Source organism: Pseudochaenichthys georgianus, unplaced genomic scaffold (assembly GCF_902827115.2).
Source record: "Pseudochaenichthys georgianus unplaced genomic scaffold, fPseGeo1.2 scaffold_2374_arrow_ctg1, whole genome shotgun sequence".
Lineage (NCBI taxonomy): Eukaryota > Metazoa > Chordata > Actinopteri > Perciformes > Channichthyidae > Pseudochaenichthys > Pseudochaenichthys georgianus.
Genome location: NW_027262951.1, coordinates 1 through 17500, shown reverse-complemented (window position 1 = coordinate 17500; position 17500 = coordinate 1).

Below are 17500 nucleotides of genomic sequence, written 5' to 3'. Positions count from 1 at the left end.
AGCTTTAGAAAGAGCGTGACCTTGGTTTGATCCACATTAGAAGCAGCGTTAGTTCAGAGCGCTGAGTCTGAGTCGTGTCAGAAGCAGCCTGTGATGTAGCACCAGCTCCTGAATGAGGGACCTCTCAGAACATCACGGGATCATCCGCATGATGTGAAGTAGCTCCATCCCCATGTTCCCCTGAGCTGTTGGTGCAGATGGAGAATAGAAGAGGTCCTGAAACAGAGCCTTGAGGAACACCATTAGTGATGTGTACCCACTCAGAAGACAGCCCATCAGAGTGAACACATGGGACCTTTCAGAGAGGCAGTTCTCAGACCACCCACTGCACGGCTGGATAGGCCTATACTGAGTAGCCTCTGCTTTAAGATGCGATGAACGACGTGTCAAACGCTTTGGAAAGGTCAATAAATAGAGCTGCACAACTCTGCTTATTATCTAAAATAGTAGTAATGTCATTTACCACTTTCATCGTGGCAGTGATGGTGCTGTGTTTCTTTCTGAATCCTGACTGATGTTCAGACAGGATGTCATGGTTACATAAAAACTCCTTTACCTGTTCTCGAGGCGTTCGAGCACCTTAGCCAGAACTGACCACTTAGAGATTGGCCTATAGTTATTTAAAATAGTTGCCTCCCCTCCTTTCAGTAAAGGCAAGACATAAGCAGACTTCCATACTTTTGGAATTGTGTTCGTGCTGAGGGAGAGGTTAAAAAGAGAAGTAAGAAGAGGAGCAATAAAATCTGCTCTATCTTTAAAAAGAAAGGTTCTACGTTGTCCGGGCCAGCCGGTCTCCTAGGATCTAACTTGGATAATGCTTCATGAACAATACCAACAGTTAAAGGAGTAAAACTGAAAGGGTTTTCCAGACCACTTTGTTCAGAGTCACGGATTGGAGCGTTCACAGGAGCCACACAGCCAAACAGAGAGCCACAAGACACAACATGCTCATTAAAGCAATTTAGCATAGTAGCCCTGTCTGATATAGAGCAGATGCTGTGGTGAGGCACGGAGGTAGCTCATTTGGGATATCACCAGTGGAAATCGATTTTATGGCTTTCCAAAATTTCCTAGGATTATTCAGGTTTTCTGTGGGAACCGACAAATAGTACTTTGATTTAGCACTTTTTATTTGGGATGTGAAGCTATTTCTTAGCTGCCTAAAACGCAGCCATTCTACCTCTGAGCCTGATTTCCTAGCCTTAGCCCAAGCATTATTTCTCTCATGAAGGAGACTGCACAGCTCAGCAGAAAACCAGGGATTGTTTCGTCCCTTCACTCTGAATGTACGCAGAGGTGCATGTCTATCTATCATTTTCATAAAACCAAGATAAAAATAAGACCATGCAGTTTCTACATCAGCACACAGATTGATTCTACCCCAATCAAAATCAAACAGATCATGAACCTGCTCCACAAAGTGTTTCTTGTCTCTCTTTGTGATACGTGGTTTAACCTTTTGGACCTTAGTGTCCCTAATTGTGGCTACAACACAGTGGTCACTCACATCATTAGCAGATACTCCCACAGATGAGTATTTATGTGGAACATTTGTTAAAATTAGATCAATTAAGGAGGATTTGTTTGGGGACTTAATATTTGGGCGAGTAGGACTGTCTATAATCTGGGTAAAATTCAAAGAGGTACTGGTTTTTAAAATCCTCTGACACAGAAGTGACCAGTCCCAGTTCAAACCACCAAGCAGCTCTATCTCCTTGTAGGAAAGTTGCGATAACAGTTTTGCCAATGACGATAAAGAGTCCTTGTCAGCCGAGGGAGCCCTGTAGCAGCCCACCACCATGAGCTGTTGACCCTTTGTTACCTCAATATTCACGGCTACACATTCTAGCCGTTTACTAACAGATTTGGAAACCATATTAGTTACACAAAACTTATTTTTCACATAAATGGCAACGCCACCACCTTTTTTAGGCCGGTCAGTGCGATACACACTGTAACCATTTATGTAAATGTCAGAGGCCAAAATGGATTTATCTAGCCACGTTTCTGATAAGACAATGACATCAGCATCAGTCGAACTCGCCCAAATACGGACAAAATCTAATTTAGGTAACAGACTACGCACATTTAAATGAATGAAACCTAGCCCAGATCTAGATATACGATCAGCAGGAGTAGCTAGTTGACTAATACTGCTCGGTGGACCTGGCTGTACATTTCCTGATAGTAACAACAATAAAAATACCAAGCACCTTTTCCTCTTAATCAACACACATACATTGTCAGCTGTTCTAGAGTCACCAGCAAACTTCGCGAAAGTGAGATTAGAGTTTAAAAAACAATTCTGAAGGACCATCGTGGCAGGCATGTGAGAAAGACAAACATTTTCCGAAATGAATGTCCGCGACAGTGCAACCAGCAATTGTTTGTGCAACACCTCCGAAACTGTACAGGGGATGTCCACTGCGGGCGGCAGAACATACCCGAGTCCAGTAGATTGTTCAGGACGACTAGCGATCTTCTCCTTGTCCAGCACAGCCAAGAAAAGGCACAGCAGAAACACGACACCCGCCATTCTCCCAGTCCAGCACAACAGTAACCACGCTGTTCCCGGAGCAAGGTGGAACCATGCCTCAGCTACAGCAGCACAGCAGAGCAGGTGGAACCAGGCCTCAGCTACAGCAGCACAGCACAGCAGGTGGAACCAGGCCTCAGCTACAGCAGCACAGCAGAGCAGAGCAGAGCAGGTGGAACCAGGCCTCAGCTACAGCAGCACAGCAGCAGGTGGAACCAGGCCTCAGCTACAGCAGCACAGCAGAGCAGAGCAGGTGGAACCAGGCCTCAGCTACAGCAGCACAGCAGAGCAGAGCAGAGCAGGTGGAACCAGGCCTCAGCTACAGCAGCACAGCAGAGCAGAGCAGGTGGAACCAGGCCTCAGCTACAGCAGCACAGCAGAGCAGAGCAGGTGGAACCAGGCCTCAGCTACAGCAGCACAGCAGAGCAGAGCAGGTGGAACCAGGCCTCAGCTACAGCAGCACAGCAGAGCAGAGCAGGTGGAACCAGGCCTCAGCTACAGCAGCACAGCAGAGCAGAGCAGGTGGAACCAGGCCTCAGCTACAGCAGCACAGCAGAGCAGAGCAGGTGGAACCAGGCCTCAGCTACAGCAGCACAGCAGAGCAGAGCAGGTGGAACCAGGCCTCAGCTACAGCAGCACAGCAGAGCAGAGCAGGTGGAACCAGGCCTCAGCTACAGCAGCACAGCAGAGCAGAGCAGGTGGAACCAGGCCTCAGCTACAGCAGCACAGCAGAGCAGAGCAGGTGGAACCATGCCTCAGCTACAGCAGCACAGCAGAGCAGAGCAGGTGGAACCAGGCCTCAGCTACAGCAGCACAGCAGAGCAGAGCAGAGCAGGTGGGACCAGGCCTCAGCTACAGCAGAGCAGAGCAGGTGGAACCAGGCCTCAGCTACAGCAGAGCAGAGCAGGTGGAACCAGGCCTCAGCTACAGCAGAGCAGAGCAGGTGGAACCAGGCCTCAGCTACAGCAGCACAGCACAGCAGGTGGAACCAGGCCTCAGCTACAGCAGCACAGCAGAGCAGAGCAGGTGGAACCAGGCCTCAGCTACAGCAGCACAGCAGAGCAGAGCAGGTGGAACCAGGCCTCAGCTACAGCAGCACAGCAGAGCAGAGCAGGTGGAACCAGGCCTCAGCTACAGCAGCACAGCAGAGCAGAGCAGGTGGAACCAGGCCTCAGCTACAGCAGCACAGCAGAGCAGAGCAGGTGGAACCAGGCCTCAGCTACAGCAGCACAGCAGGCAGAGCAGGTGGAACCAGGCCTCAGCTACAGCAGCACAGCAGAGCAGAGCAGGTGGAACCAGGCCTCAGCTACAGCAGCACAGCAGAGCAGAGCAGGTGGAACCAGGCCTCAGCTACAGCAGCACAGCAGAGCAGAGAAGGTGGAACCAGGCCTCAGCTACAGCAGCACAGCAGAGCAGAGCAGGTGGAACCAGGCCTCAGCTACAGCAGCACAGCAGAGCAGAGCAGGTGGAACCAGGCCTCAGCTACAGCAGCACAGCAGAGTAGAGAAGGTAATCCCACCGCGTTACACCGGCTATTTAATCCACTTTACATCTCCGCCGGTAGCACAGGCGCGGAGAGGAGCGGCGAGGAGCGGAGAGGAGCGGAGATACGCGGTGTGAGGAGCAGCAAGAGGAGCAGCAAGAGGAGCGGCAAGAGGAGCGGCAAGAGGAGCGGCAAGAGGAGCGGCGATACGCGGTGTGAGGAGCGGCGAGAAGGGCGGCGAGAGGAGAGCCGGGACCACGCTTCCGACTCTTTAGCTCTGCAAGAGTTGCTCCCTCTCGTGCTAAATCCACTCGGCGGGCAAAAGTAGGATCCCAGAAGTGATTCGCCCAGTGTGGAGTGGCTCCTGAAACCCTTCCCGACGAGCCTTCAGTGGAACTCGGGTCCGCTGTGGTGGATGAGGCTGAACGTGGCCCTCATCCGGAACTCAGCAAAGGTGGATCACGTCTCAGCGCTGACGGCGTGTAACCTGTTCCTCAGGTGAGTTTCAGAGCACGAGCAGCGAGCAGCTGTGAGTAGCTGTGAGTAGCGATAGATAGACACCTGAACATCAGTAGGAGAGGACTCTTTAAAGTAGAGACACTACATACTGATATACACACCTGAACATCAGTAGGAGAGGACTCTTTAAAGTAGAGACACTACATACTGATATACACACCCTGAACATCAGTAGGAGAGGACTCTTTAAAGTAGAGACACTACATACTGATATACACCTGAACATCAGCAGGAGAGGACTCTTTAAAGTAGAGACACTACATACTGATATACACCTGAACATCAGTAGGAGAGGACTCTTTAAAGTAGAGACACTACATACTGATATACACCCTGAACATCAGTAGGAGAGGACTCTTTAAAGTTAGAGACACTACATACTGATATAACACCTGAACATCAGCAGGAGAGGACTCTTTAAAGTAGAGACACTACATACTGATATACACCTGAACATCAGCAGGAGAGGACTCTTTAAAGTAGAGACACTACATACTGATATACACCTGAACATCAGCAGGAGAGGACTCTTTAAAGTAGAGACACTACATACTGATACCTGAACATCAGCAGGAGAGGACTCTTTAAAGTAGAGACACTACATACTGATACACCTGAACATCAGCAGGAGAGGACTGATTGTTCATGAACTGCAGTTTCAACAGGAAGTGGGTCAGGGTCCCCCACTGCCCCCCCACTCCAGAAATAGCCTCTTCCTGGAAGTCCTGCTGACTCCAGGCTGCTTCTCGATGTCAAGGAAGGATCCTTCAGAGCCACTATTTCAAGGACTGTTCCAATGTCCAGCATACTTGGAATTCTAGCGAGACCGGCGTGCTTCCGCGGTCTTAAAAGCCCCACAATGCTTTGCGCACGGACCAATTTCCAAAAAGGTTTAATTTCAAACCTTTATATATACAGATAAAATCCCATTGAGATCATTGATCTCTTTTCCAAGGGAGACCTGCTCAAGTAGTTCCACATGAAACATAACAACATCAACAGAACAACAAAAGGACATCATCCAGCATCATTTACATAACTATCCACATGAGCAGGTACCAACAGCTTCCGATTGAGTAGCATCCAACCGAGCTTTAAAAACATTTAGTGGCACCAGATTGTTCAGTTTCCATTTAATGTGCAGCCTGTTCCCAAGACAGAGGAGCTGCTTCTAGAAGCTGCTTCCCTGAGACAGTCCTAGCAGCTGCTCATTTAATAAAACCACAGCATGCGATCTCAGGCAGGAGCCACTTACACTTCTCCGAGAGATCAGGAGCAGATATAAGATGGAAGTTTCCTAACATGGCTTTGTATATAAAGTGTCCCAGTGACTGAGCCTCCGTGCAGTTAGTGAAAGCAGACCAGCCCTTACATACAGGGTACAGTGAAGGGTTAATGCTTCACAGTCTGTCACACATCTCAGAGCGCTGTGATACGCAGCATCTAACTGGACCAGCCAATGGGCCGGTGCATTCAGATAGACCAGATCCCAGAGTCCAGCACAGGTCAAAGGTCACAGAGCCTCTTCCTGGCCTCCAGGAGAAGCAGGACGTGTTCCTGGAGAAGAACCCTAGCCTCACCCTCAGCTCCTCAGCAGGCTAGAGACCTGAGGTTTAGAGGAGAGACGACCATCAAGCAGACACCCAGGTGTTTGTAACAGGAACCACTTTGAGCACTTGTCCTTGCGTAGTTACAATATCTACAGCAGGCTCTGGGTCTGCTCAGCTTTAGAAAGAGCGTGACCTCGGTTTGATCCACATTAGAAGCAGCGTTAGTTCAGAGAGCTGAGTCTGAGTCGTGTCAGAAGCAGCCTGTGATGTAGCACCAGCTCCTGACTGAGGGACCTCTCAGAACATCACGGGATCATCCGCATGATGTGAAGTAGCTCCATCCCCATGTTCCCCTGAGCTGTTGGTGCAGATGGAGAATAGAAGTGGTCCTGAAACAGAGCCTTGAGGAACACCATTAGTGATGTGTACCCACTCAGAAGACAGCCCATCAGAGTGAACACATGGGACCTTTCAGAGAGGCAGTTCTCAAACCACCCACTGCACGGCTGGACATGCCTAATAAAATGGCAACAGCGACGCAGTACACATTTAAATGTAAGTAGGTGCAAGGTTCTTCGGGCCCAGCAGCCTTGTTGTTTTTCATATTCTTAATGGCATCCTGCACCTCACCCAGGCTGGGTGGTTCTCCCATGCCTTCAACTATGGGCTGTTGAGGGAGTTGGTCAAGAGCCTCCATCTCAGGAATGGTGTCCCTGTTTAAGAGGTCCTTATAGTGTCCTTTCCACCTGTTTGCTATCGCATCCTTGTCCTTCAGAAGCAAGAGCCCATCTTTAGAGCGAAGGGGGTTAGGCGGCGATAGCTGGGACCATATACCGCTCATGTGGCATCAGAGAATCCTCTTGTATCACCAGAGTCGGCAAGCTGCTGGATCTCCAGAGCCTTCTTTGTCCACCACTGGTTCTTCAGTTTCCTAACGTGCGTTTGGACGGCTGCCTTGGCGTTGGCTGCTCGGTCCACCTGGCAGCGGGTGTTATTTTGCCAGGTGATGAACGTTTGCCGCTTGATGTCAATGAGTTGCTGAATCTCTGTGTCATTCTCATCATACCAGTCTTCATGTCTCCGCTTTTTCTGACCAAGGATGTTTCTGCAGGAGTTCATGATGGCAGTAGAAAGTGTGCCCTCCGGATACTGTTTGGGCAAGGCTGCGCTGCGAGCATCCTGCAGCTGCTGTTGGTGGTGTCCCCCAACAGGTCGACGTTAAGCTTCGGCCGGCTCTGTCTTTTCCGCATTAAGCGGATAGACGTGTCGGAGCGAATGAGGCGGTGGTCAGTCCAGCAGGCGTCTGCATTGGTCATTGCTCTGGTGTTAAGGACATCACACGGTCTTTGGAGCGGACAGTGACGTAATCGATGAGATGCCATAGTTTGGAGCGAGGATGCATCCGTGATGTTTTGAACTTGTTTTCTTGACGGAGAGTGTGTTGGTCATGACCAGGTGGTGCTCTGAGCACTTGGTTAGCAGGAGTACGCCATTGGAGTTTGTTTCCAACCCCTTCTCTGCCCAGCGTGCCTCTCCATAGGTGGTGGTTTCGTCCCACTCTGGCATTGAGATCTCCACGCAGGATTAACTTGTCCTCCTTGGGGACTTCAGATAGAGTTTTGTCCAGGTCAGCATAGAAGACCTCCTTCACTTCATCCTGTGCATCAAGCGTTGGGCGGAGGCACTAATAACGGTGGCCATCTGACTGTTGGCAAGCATCAGACGTACGGTCACTAGGCGCTCGTCGATGCCCACAGGGAGGTCATGGAGGTGGTTGATGAGGCAGTTCTTAATAGCAAAACCCACACCATGGATTTGTGGCTCCTTTGCAGGCTTTCCTTTCCTCCTTCAGCTGCCCTTCATCGGCCAGTCGGGTCTCGGAGAGCGCTGCAATGTCGATCTGTAACTTCCCTAGCTCTCTGGAGATGATGGCAGTTCGCCTTTCAGGTCGATCGCTGGCTTGGTTGTCCGTGAGGGTCCGCACATTCCAGGCTCCAATACGTAAATCAAATCAAATCAAGTTTTATTTATATAGCACATTTATAAACTATTGTTGGTGGAGCCAAAGTGCTGAACATATAATAAAAATAGCCTACAGTAGAGACACTTTACAGCAAATACAACAACACAGACTGTTCAGAATATCAGTATGAGAAAAACCACACCCTCTATCCTTAGACCCTCTGTCCTTAGACCCTCTATCCTTAGACCCTCTGTCCTTAGACCCTCTGTCCTTAGACCCTCTGTCATCAGACCCTCTGTCATCAGACCCTCTGTCCTTGGACCCTCTGTCCTTAGACCCTCACATCGTACAAGGAAACACTTCCAGAGAAAACCCACAGTTTAAGGGAACATGGGAGAAACCTCAGGGAGAGCAGCAGAGGAGGATCCCTCTCCAGGACGGACAGACTGCAATAGATGCCGTGTGTGAATCCAAGAGATAATAAATTTCACAGCATATAGACCGAATGTTAGGAAGTGCATGTTTCTGTAATGAGAAGATGAATCCACGAGGATGTCAGCTACAGTCCTGAGGAAGCCATCAGGGAAGCAGCATGACGAGACCCAGGCAGGACCGCAGAGACAGGTTCAGCCACGACCCGAAGTCCACCACTTAATCCAGACCTCAGGATAGAGGATCCAGGACACAGGACTACAGCAAGAGGATCAGCCTGGACTCCGGGTCCCGGCGTAGAGATAGATACAAGACAAGAACAAGATGTGGCTGGGTTCATGGAACAAGAGAATACACAGACACAGACAGAGAGGGAAGAACAAGCACTCCCTTAGGATAGGCTGAGGGCAAAGGGTAGCAAGTGAGAGAGGAAGAAACAGAGCTGGAGAGGCGCACTCAGGGAACAAGGTCCCCACTGGAGCCTGGAGGTACGCTGTGTCTACGAATCGTAACACCCCGGCCTGTCTATGTTACGATGTGTGAAGCAGGTAGGACCCAAATGCAGATTTACGTGAAATTCCTTTATTTCAAGGCTATAAGGACAATGACAGAACAGAACACTCACCGTGGACAAGCCAATACACAAGACAACCCGACAAAGAGAGACAGAAAACCCAGAACTTAAATACACCCAGGACTAATCACATAAACACGAGACAGGTGAGGAGGGAGGAGAAAACACATAGGTACCAGGTGAACACAATTGGGTAATCAGAGAGGGAAACCGACAGAAAGCAAACAGGCAGGAAACGGGGGTGAACACTTTACAAAAAAAAATAGGAAACCCAAAGATAGAAAAGGACACGAAAAATACCAACAGACAAATCCTAACAGTCTAAGCCACTCTGCAAACCGTTTCCCTCTAATACACCTCGAGAGGTCAGAGAGGGAGAAGGTCCTGGGTCAAAGTTATTCTTGATGAGAGAAGCCCAGAAGGCCAGAGAGAAGAAGTGAGTTTTAAGTGTTGATTTAAAACCCCCAGGGTCTGGGCCGCCCTCACATGGAGGGCAGAGTGTTCCAGAGCCTGGGGCAGAGCTGCGAAAGCTCGATGCCCTCGGCTTTTAAGCCTGGTCTTACGGCCCGTCTACACTACAGGCATTACACTACGTCTACCTTTGGCTGGGTTAATCGGAACAAGAGAAGACACAGACACAGACACAGAGGGAAAAGGTCATTGGATAAAAGTTATTCTTGATAACCCTCTAGAAAGATCTCATGAACTTCCCCACTCAAGACCCGAGCAGTTCTATTAGATATAGATAAGAAACAGAGAGAGGGAGCACAACAACCTATCTCTTCGTCAGATGCACTCCCCCGCTTATCTAAGCGACTCTGTACCCCGTCACCCTCTACAAGGCCATAGACCAGCAGAGGGGAAATGGGGGGTGGGTAAGGGTTAGGGAATGCTCCGGTTTTGGGACAATTATCACTCCGGTCATTGTACGTACTTCGTCTCACTGGAATATTAACGGTCAGATTGAAAACAACATCGACCCAATTTCTGCGGTCAATGACCGGAGAGTTTTGAAAGTGACAAAACACTGTTTCACACATTTAAAAACACTTAAGCAATTAAACAATGTTTACCCAGGATTCAGGCACCTTCCCTGGCTTGTAAAATGCGGTGATGCGCCCTGGAGGTATCAGACTATTTAAAACATGTATACCCAGGATTCAATCACTTTTCCTGGCTTGCAAAGTGCTGTGAAGCAGCCTGTTCTCTGGGTGCAGTCTGGGTGCAAGAGCCATGCGCTGCAAGGAGATCTCTGGGTGCGCTCTGTGGCTCTCACAGCCCGCTTCTCTCCCTGTATTCACAGCACTTTTCCCCAGCTTTGAAACACTTATTGCTGGGTATGAAAGCCTTGTGCATCACCCTGGAGCTCTGCCTGTGTGCCTTTGAGTGTGAGACCCTGCTAACAGCAGTGAACCTGCTGCCAGCATTACAAACATATAAATCAGGCGTTTTAACACTTTTTTCCATGAAAATGATTTTTATTCACTATCATGGGGCTATATAAATCAAATTCCGGGTAATTAGGAGCACAATTGTACCTTTTACTATTTAAATGTATTTGTATTATATATTTTTGGGCTATTAAAGTGACATTTCTGGGTGACTTTGTCAGTTTATGGATCTTAGCCCACAATTCCCGGAGGTTCCAGGCCGAATTTTGAAGCTCATAGGCGGCCTGCCATGCGCCCCCACCCGTGGAAAGAAGAAGAAAGAAGAAAAGTCAATCGGTCAATTATATCTTAAAATAATAAAAAATGAAGTTTTAAAATATTCTCGAAATATGACAGGGTGCCAACAGAGGAGGGGCTCCAAAAAGCTCAAGTCTTTGGGCGGAAGCCCCGGACACTTGTCCACTCCCCCGTTGCATTTTACAACGGAGAGGGGAATCGAGACCTCCCCTCCTCCGTCCAAAAAATTCATTCATGTTTTTCAAGCTACCATCTGCACGAAATCGGAAACCCGATTTTTGAGAGGATTCAGAAGAAAAAAAACGGCTGTTTCACATCATGGAGGAATGTGTCCGCGACATGAGTGCTTTGGCTCGGATACAATTGTTGCATGGAGACTCCCCAGTATGGTTCTTCCCAAACTTTAAGTTTTTAAACTGGTCTCTGGAGGAATGCAAGGGGAGTTGTCAGGGGATTATGAGACACTATTTTGAGATACAATTTCTCCATTTTCACCCCTTTCCTCTGGTTTTCCCAAAAGATAACAGAGTTTTTCCTGACTCTGGAGGAATGCAAGGGGAGTTGACAGGGGACTCTTGCGGGCTCATGATGCACTATTTTCGGATACTTATTTTCATTTTCAGCCCTTTTCCATGGATGAATTGAAACTTATGTGTTTTACATTTTGGTCAATTTGACCCAGTTCAGGTACCGCATTGCCTGGAGGATAGGACCGAGAGATGACAGACTCTCTGGCCGCCTCACAAGTCACTATTGTCGGACACTTTCTTTGCTTTACCCCGGTTATATCTATCACTCTTTCCTCCTTTGACCACAAAACGTGTTTCCGGCTGGGGTACTGCCTGGTTCTGCCTGGTTCTGGGGCACCCCAAACCCTCTCAAGGTCGGGGCACCATGAATTGATGCATCGGACCCAATGTGCGGAGGTGGGACCATTTAACCCGGTGGTAACCCAAGTCCTCCCTTGGTCCGTGTAGCATGCATTGAAGCATCGAACCCATTGTTGCAATCACCGGTTACGCTAACGCATATAAACGGAGAAACAGAAAATAATTGAAATACAATTCACTGTGTCTGTTTCAGTAAGGATGTCGTCCGAATGCCCGGTGTGCAGACTCTTCTATCTGGCTTTCAACAAGCACCTGAAGCACAAACATGCAGTGCGGAACTTGGAGGAAAGAGGCATCATTCTCAAAATGGCCAGTGGCCGAATAAATGTTCGGACCAAACCCTGTCCCATCACAGGGTGTTCGTATGCTGGGAAGAAACTGTCATGTAACTCATGGCCACCCTGAGTTCTCCCGAGATGAGGCACATCAGGTCCTGGCAAGGCTGAAGCATCGTGTGGCCCTGCTGTAGCTCCGTGACCTCAGAGAGACTAATCCCATTATTGGAATGGCTACATCAGTGGATATAGACAATTAGGAGGATACCCGGTGCACCCTCCACCCTTCTCCCCACACACTGAGTGTGACGAAGAGGACTGCAGGCAGGTGATGCTGGACAGTGTGGCATTGAGGGCTCAGAAGGATGCCCTCATTGATGAGGTGAAGACCCTGCGCTCCAGGCTGAACAAGGGGCTAAAACCCAGGCAGCAGAGTGCCACTGCTGCTGTGCTTGAGGAAGAGGAAGAATGCATACGATTTAAGGGCCTGGCAATCTCAAGTACCTCCGGCATAAACACAGCAGCCTCCGGTAACGAGACCCCTCTCAAGACTCCGGTCAAGACTCTCATGCGGTCCCCAGCAGCCTCCGGTAGTGAGACCCCTGTATGCCAGAAGACCTGTGTGCCCGTCTACAATAAGCTGAAAGCTAATCTGGCTAAGGACCTCTCCTCACTGGTCCACTGGGAGGGGACGGGGGAATACCATGCATGAAATCACGTTGCCTCAAAGCATGGAGACGTACATTCAGACATACAGGCATCATTGTGAGGGTGTTGCACCGACAGTAAAACAGAAAGAAAATTGTCTGTCCAATGTCAGCCGGATAAAGAACTTCCTCGTATTCATGGCCCATGGTGTTAACCGGCTGTCGGATTGGCTGTTCCTAAAAGACACGAAGAGGGTCCGTGGCTGGAGCGAGTATATTGTAAAGTCGGGCCGGGCAGTCACAACATCGCTGTTGTTCCTGAAGAATGTGAAGAATGTCCTGAGGTACTTGTCTGAGTCAAAGCTCCGGGGGTGCAGGCTCACCCAGTCTGATACGACCCACATCATCAGAGAGGTGACAGCCAACATGAACGACTTGAAGAAGTCTGTCACTGTCCACCAGTTCAAGATGAAGAGGAACAAGCTGGATCGTCTGCCGAGCCAGGCGGAGCTTCTCGCCGCTGAGAAGCGCATCCCTGATCTCCTTGACCTGATGGCTAGCAATCCGACCTCAATCACCCAGTACCTGCTATATGGCTATCTAACCCTCCATTGGAGCCTCCTGTATGGCCACCGTCCGGGTGTGTTCGCAAACATGACCAACACTGAGGTCTTTGAGGCGGACAGAAGGGGCACTGCTGAGGGCTACATCATCCACGTGCAGGATCACAAGACTGCCAAGACATTTGGTGAAGCACAGCTGGTGCTTACAGAGAAGGAGTTCAGCTGGGTCATGCGGTGGATGGGGATAAAAGAGGGCTTGTCGGGTCCTCAGAATGAATTCTTCCTTTTCACAACGGGGACGTACGCCTCCAGGAACCTGAACGCTCACTTGAAGAGGGCTTGGGCTGATGCTGGGCTAGAAACAGCCGTCACCTTCACAATCCTGCGCACTGCCCTGGCTGACATTATCAAGCATCACCAAGATCCAGAAAGCAGGTCGATTCTCGCCAGGTTTATGTGTCACGACGTAAGCACTGCAGACCGGTTCTATGCGAATACGCCTGGAATAAAGGAGGGATTGAAGATCCGCTCCATGTTCAGGGCGGCAGCTGCAGCAGCAGCATCATCAGAAGGAGGTCTACCGCCGTCAGATACCTCCGAAGAGGGCTCAGGGACGGAGAGCAGCGATGCCTCTTCTTCAGGGCCGGTTGATACTCCTGATGAGGGGGTAGGGGCCGTGGACTCAGCCTTTTTTCCCCGGTGCACCGTACAAGTTAGACAGCTAATATGAGCCCCGGGCCCCGGCTAATCATGTTTTTATTATGTTTATTATGCATATTGTGTATACTGTTTTTGTAAAAATCGTGTGATCATTAAATAAATTAAGTAGTAATAAGCTTTCGTCTCATTAGTATGCATGAAAAAGTGACAGGTGACACGCCCCCCAAGTATGCAAATGAGCTAAGTCCCACCTCCCATTGTTCGAGATCCTTTGATGTGATTGGGTACAATTATGTTAATGTGTTACAATGGCCAAGAGACGCCTCGATATGGGTTTAATCAGCGAGACGCCTGTGACAACTTACCGCCATCTGTCCAGAGCGCCAATCAAGAAACGAATGCCGGGTTCAGACGCCTCCAGCCGAAGAACTTCATGAAGAATGGGCTCTGAAAAATGGCGATGTTTGGGGTTATGTATTCAACTATATGGCGAATGAACTGCATTTCTACAATCTGAAGAATGGAGAAACGTACGGACCCCGCAGTGTTAAAGCAACACTGACCTCAACAGATTGGGCTGTGTTAACTCTGGTGTCTTCCAGAGATCTCCACGCCACCAATGTATCGGAAGAAGTAGTGCATCAAGAAACCATAGTGGAACCATCGGTGTACAAGATATGTGCAAAGAAAAGCAAAGAAACGCAGACAGCATGCAAGATCAAAGAAGAGTTTGCACCGCTGCCCCTCAATGTGGAGGAAGAAGAAGGAGATATTCCCCCGCTGCCAGAAGTGAGAAGAGTCCTGACAAGCACCGTCTTGGTCGATGGTATTACCGCGCAAGCCGTTTGGTGACGCTGGGGAAGGACCCCTCTGATGATTTTGTTTTGGAGTATTTCAACTCTACATGCGGGGTTTTTCAGACATCCTTGCGGGTGCCTCTGACTGCTTGGCTGAAAATGATTGATGGAAAAGCTACAAAGCTTAAAGAACTTTTTAATCAGAGTCAGACATCGATGGATATTATACTGGTGAAAAAGACTCTCACTTTTACAGAGGTTAATGCCCCCTTGATCATGTCTTTTTTTTTTTTAAAAGACTGTTTATCTAAAAGGCAAGTTTTGTGATTTTAACACTTATTTTACTGCCATTAGGCAGATTTTGGCTTTGGTTCTCTTGCCAAGATACTTTTAGACACACTTTGAGGTATGCAAAACCTTAAACATTTCTGAAAATAAAATACTTTATCCGAATACATTTTCTTTTAAACGCACTTTTTGAAATTATCTATTTATTATTTCAGTGGAACAATCCAGTTTTTGTTTACATCAATGCTTTTTTCTCTTTTCTTGTGTTACTAAGATACTTTTAGACACACTTTGGCGTATGCAACACTTAACAACTGGTAGAATATGAAGTACTTTGTAAGGAATTTGGTTTAAAAAAAACACTTGTTCAGTTAAACAAGGTTTTTTCTTTTCTGATAAACTTACATATTTTAGTTATTTTCTGCTACCAAGATACTTTAAGATACACCTTGATGTACGCAACACTTAACAAAGGGTATAATATGAAGTACTTGGTAAGGAATGGGGTTTTTCTTTAAGGGGTGCAACACTTTAGAACTGGGTAAAATATTCATTAATTTGTAATGAATTGAGTTTCTTTCTTTTGATTTTCAACATACTATTTGTACACAATGACTTTTCCATATTTCTGACAAACTATACTTTTGACTTTTTCCGTAAAATCTTGAAAAACTATTACTTATTCTTAAATTTGACCTATTGCTGCTTGGTTGGAAATGATAGTTGAAAAAGCTACAACGCTTAAAGAACTTTTTTTAATAACTCTCAATTCTACAGACGACTTCCCCCATTCAACGCAATAAGTCCCACCCTCCACTCAGCAAATCATCTAAAACGAAGGACCCCACTAAGATGACCGTTGTAAACTAGCCATGGATCTGAGAAAAACCAAGACTCCCCCCGCGAGTTGCAGCCAGGAACAGACTCCTGGACTACCATCATCACCACCATTTTGGACACCCGAATCTTGCAGTACTACTGCTGCTGATGTTACTCCTTGGGCCAAGACGTCTCTGTTTATGGACATAGTGAAATCGGTGTTGGTTGATATTGTGGAGAGGGTGATACATCGGTAAAGAGAAGAAATCTGCAACGGGTGCCGAGTCAGTCACCCCGGCCAGAGGCAACACGATTATCTGAATGACATGTCCGATTTTTACTTCAGAAACAATTACAACGCGTTAATGAAAAGACTCTGGCTCACCGACTTCATTACTGAGATCGACCAGACACTTATTGATAAAGACATTTTCACGGATGATTGGAGGATCCAAGGCGCTTCGGAGGCTTTACTTCACAATCTCAAAAATTGCAGACGCCTCAAGGAGAGACTTAAAAAGATCCATGCCGAGTTGGATGGAGAAGAAGAAGCCTAATAACCAGCAGTTGACTGAAGCCAAGGACTTGTTCGATACATTGACTTTTTTTTTTCTTTAAAGTAAAATAAAAATGGGAAACTACTATGCAAAACGCTCTGTATATATTGATCAGAATGTAGTCATTACCCTTTTAATAAGTGTGGTGATGGGGACGATTGAAAACAGAACGAGTAGGGACCCCTGTGTAAAAAGAATGGAAGACATTTTGGATATCGTTCGTTCTGGCAGTACTTTTCCGACCGGGTCATTGGGAAACGATTGTAAACGAAACATTTAAAGTGGTCCTGGAATCTTCATTTTCCGAAACATTCTGTAACATTATCTCAGAAATGAAACAAACATCAAAAGTGTATCATGTGCTCTCATTGTATGCTCTGTTTGTAGATGTAATGCATCTTTGTGTCGAAAACAACATACACGTGAATATTTTGACTGAAGTCAAAAAACTCCATCACAATATCTCCAGTAATATGGGGAATTCTAAGATGCAGACGGTCCTGGGGAAACAATCAGTATAACTATTGATTTTGTGTGTGAAAAAATGAAAAAAATGTAAAAAGGACATTTAAAAATGTAAAAAAAAAAATGTTTACATTTAAAAACTGTTGTCATCATTATAGCAAGGGGAGCGTGTCTGATACATGTGTATTACAGTCCTTCACACGCACTGTTGTCTTCATTATAACAAGGGGAGGATAACAGGGAAGATGTAGGATAAATGTGTATTGAAACGTGCGTCTTATACACCCACAGAAACACAGAAAGGCAGAAACACAGAAACACTGAAAACACAAAAACCATACTAGTGTTTTCTGTGTGTGTGTGTGTGTGTGTGTGTGTCTGTGTGTCTGTGTGTCTGTGTGTCTGTGTGTCTGTACACACAAAGCACAGATCATTTAAAACAAACCCTGAATCAATTTTAGAGAGGACCATTAAGAGTCAGATGCTTGACCAAATCTACTAAAACAAAGTACTTCATTCTCTACTTTTCAGCTTGTATGCACTAAAGTGTATCTTTCAGTAACTTTCTGAGAGAATTGAGCATAAATCAGTCAAATGTTCAAAACAGCCTTGTTTCACTGAAATAGCCTCAAAATGACAAACTGGCTGAAACTGAACAGGGAATTGGAGAAATTACAGCACAGAGATTTTCTACTACGACACAGATAGTATAATCTATGTGACAAGACAGGTGATGGTAGTGATGGTAGTGATGGTGGTGGTGGTGGTGGTGGTGATGATGGTGGTGGTGGTGG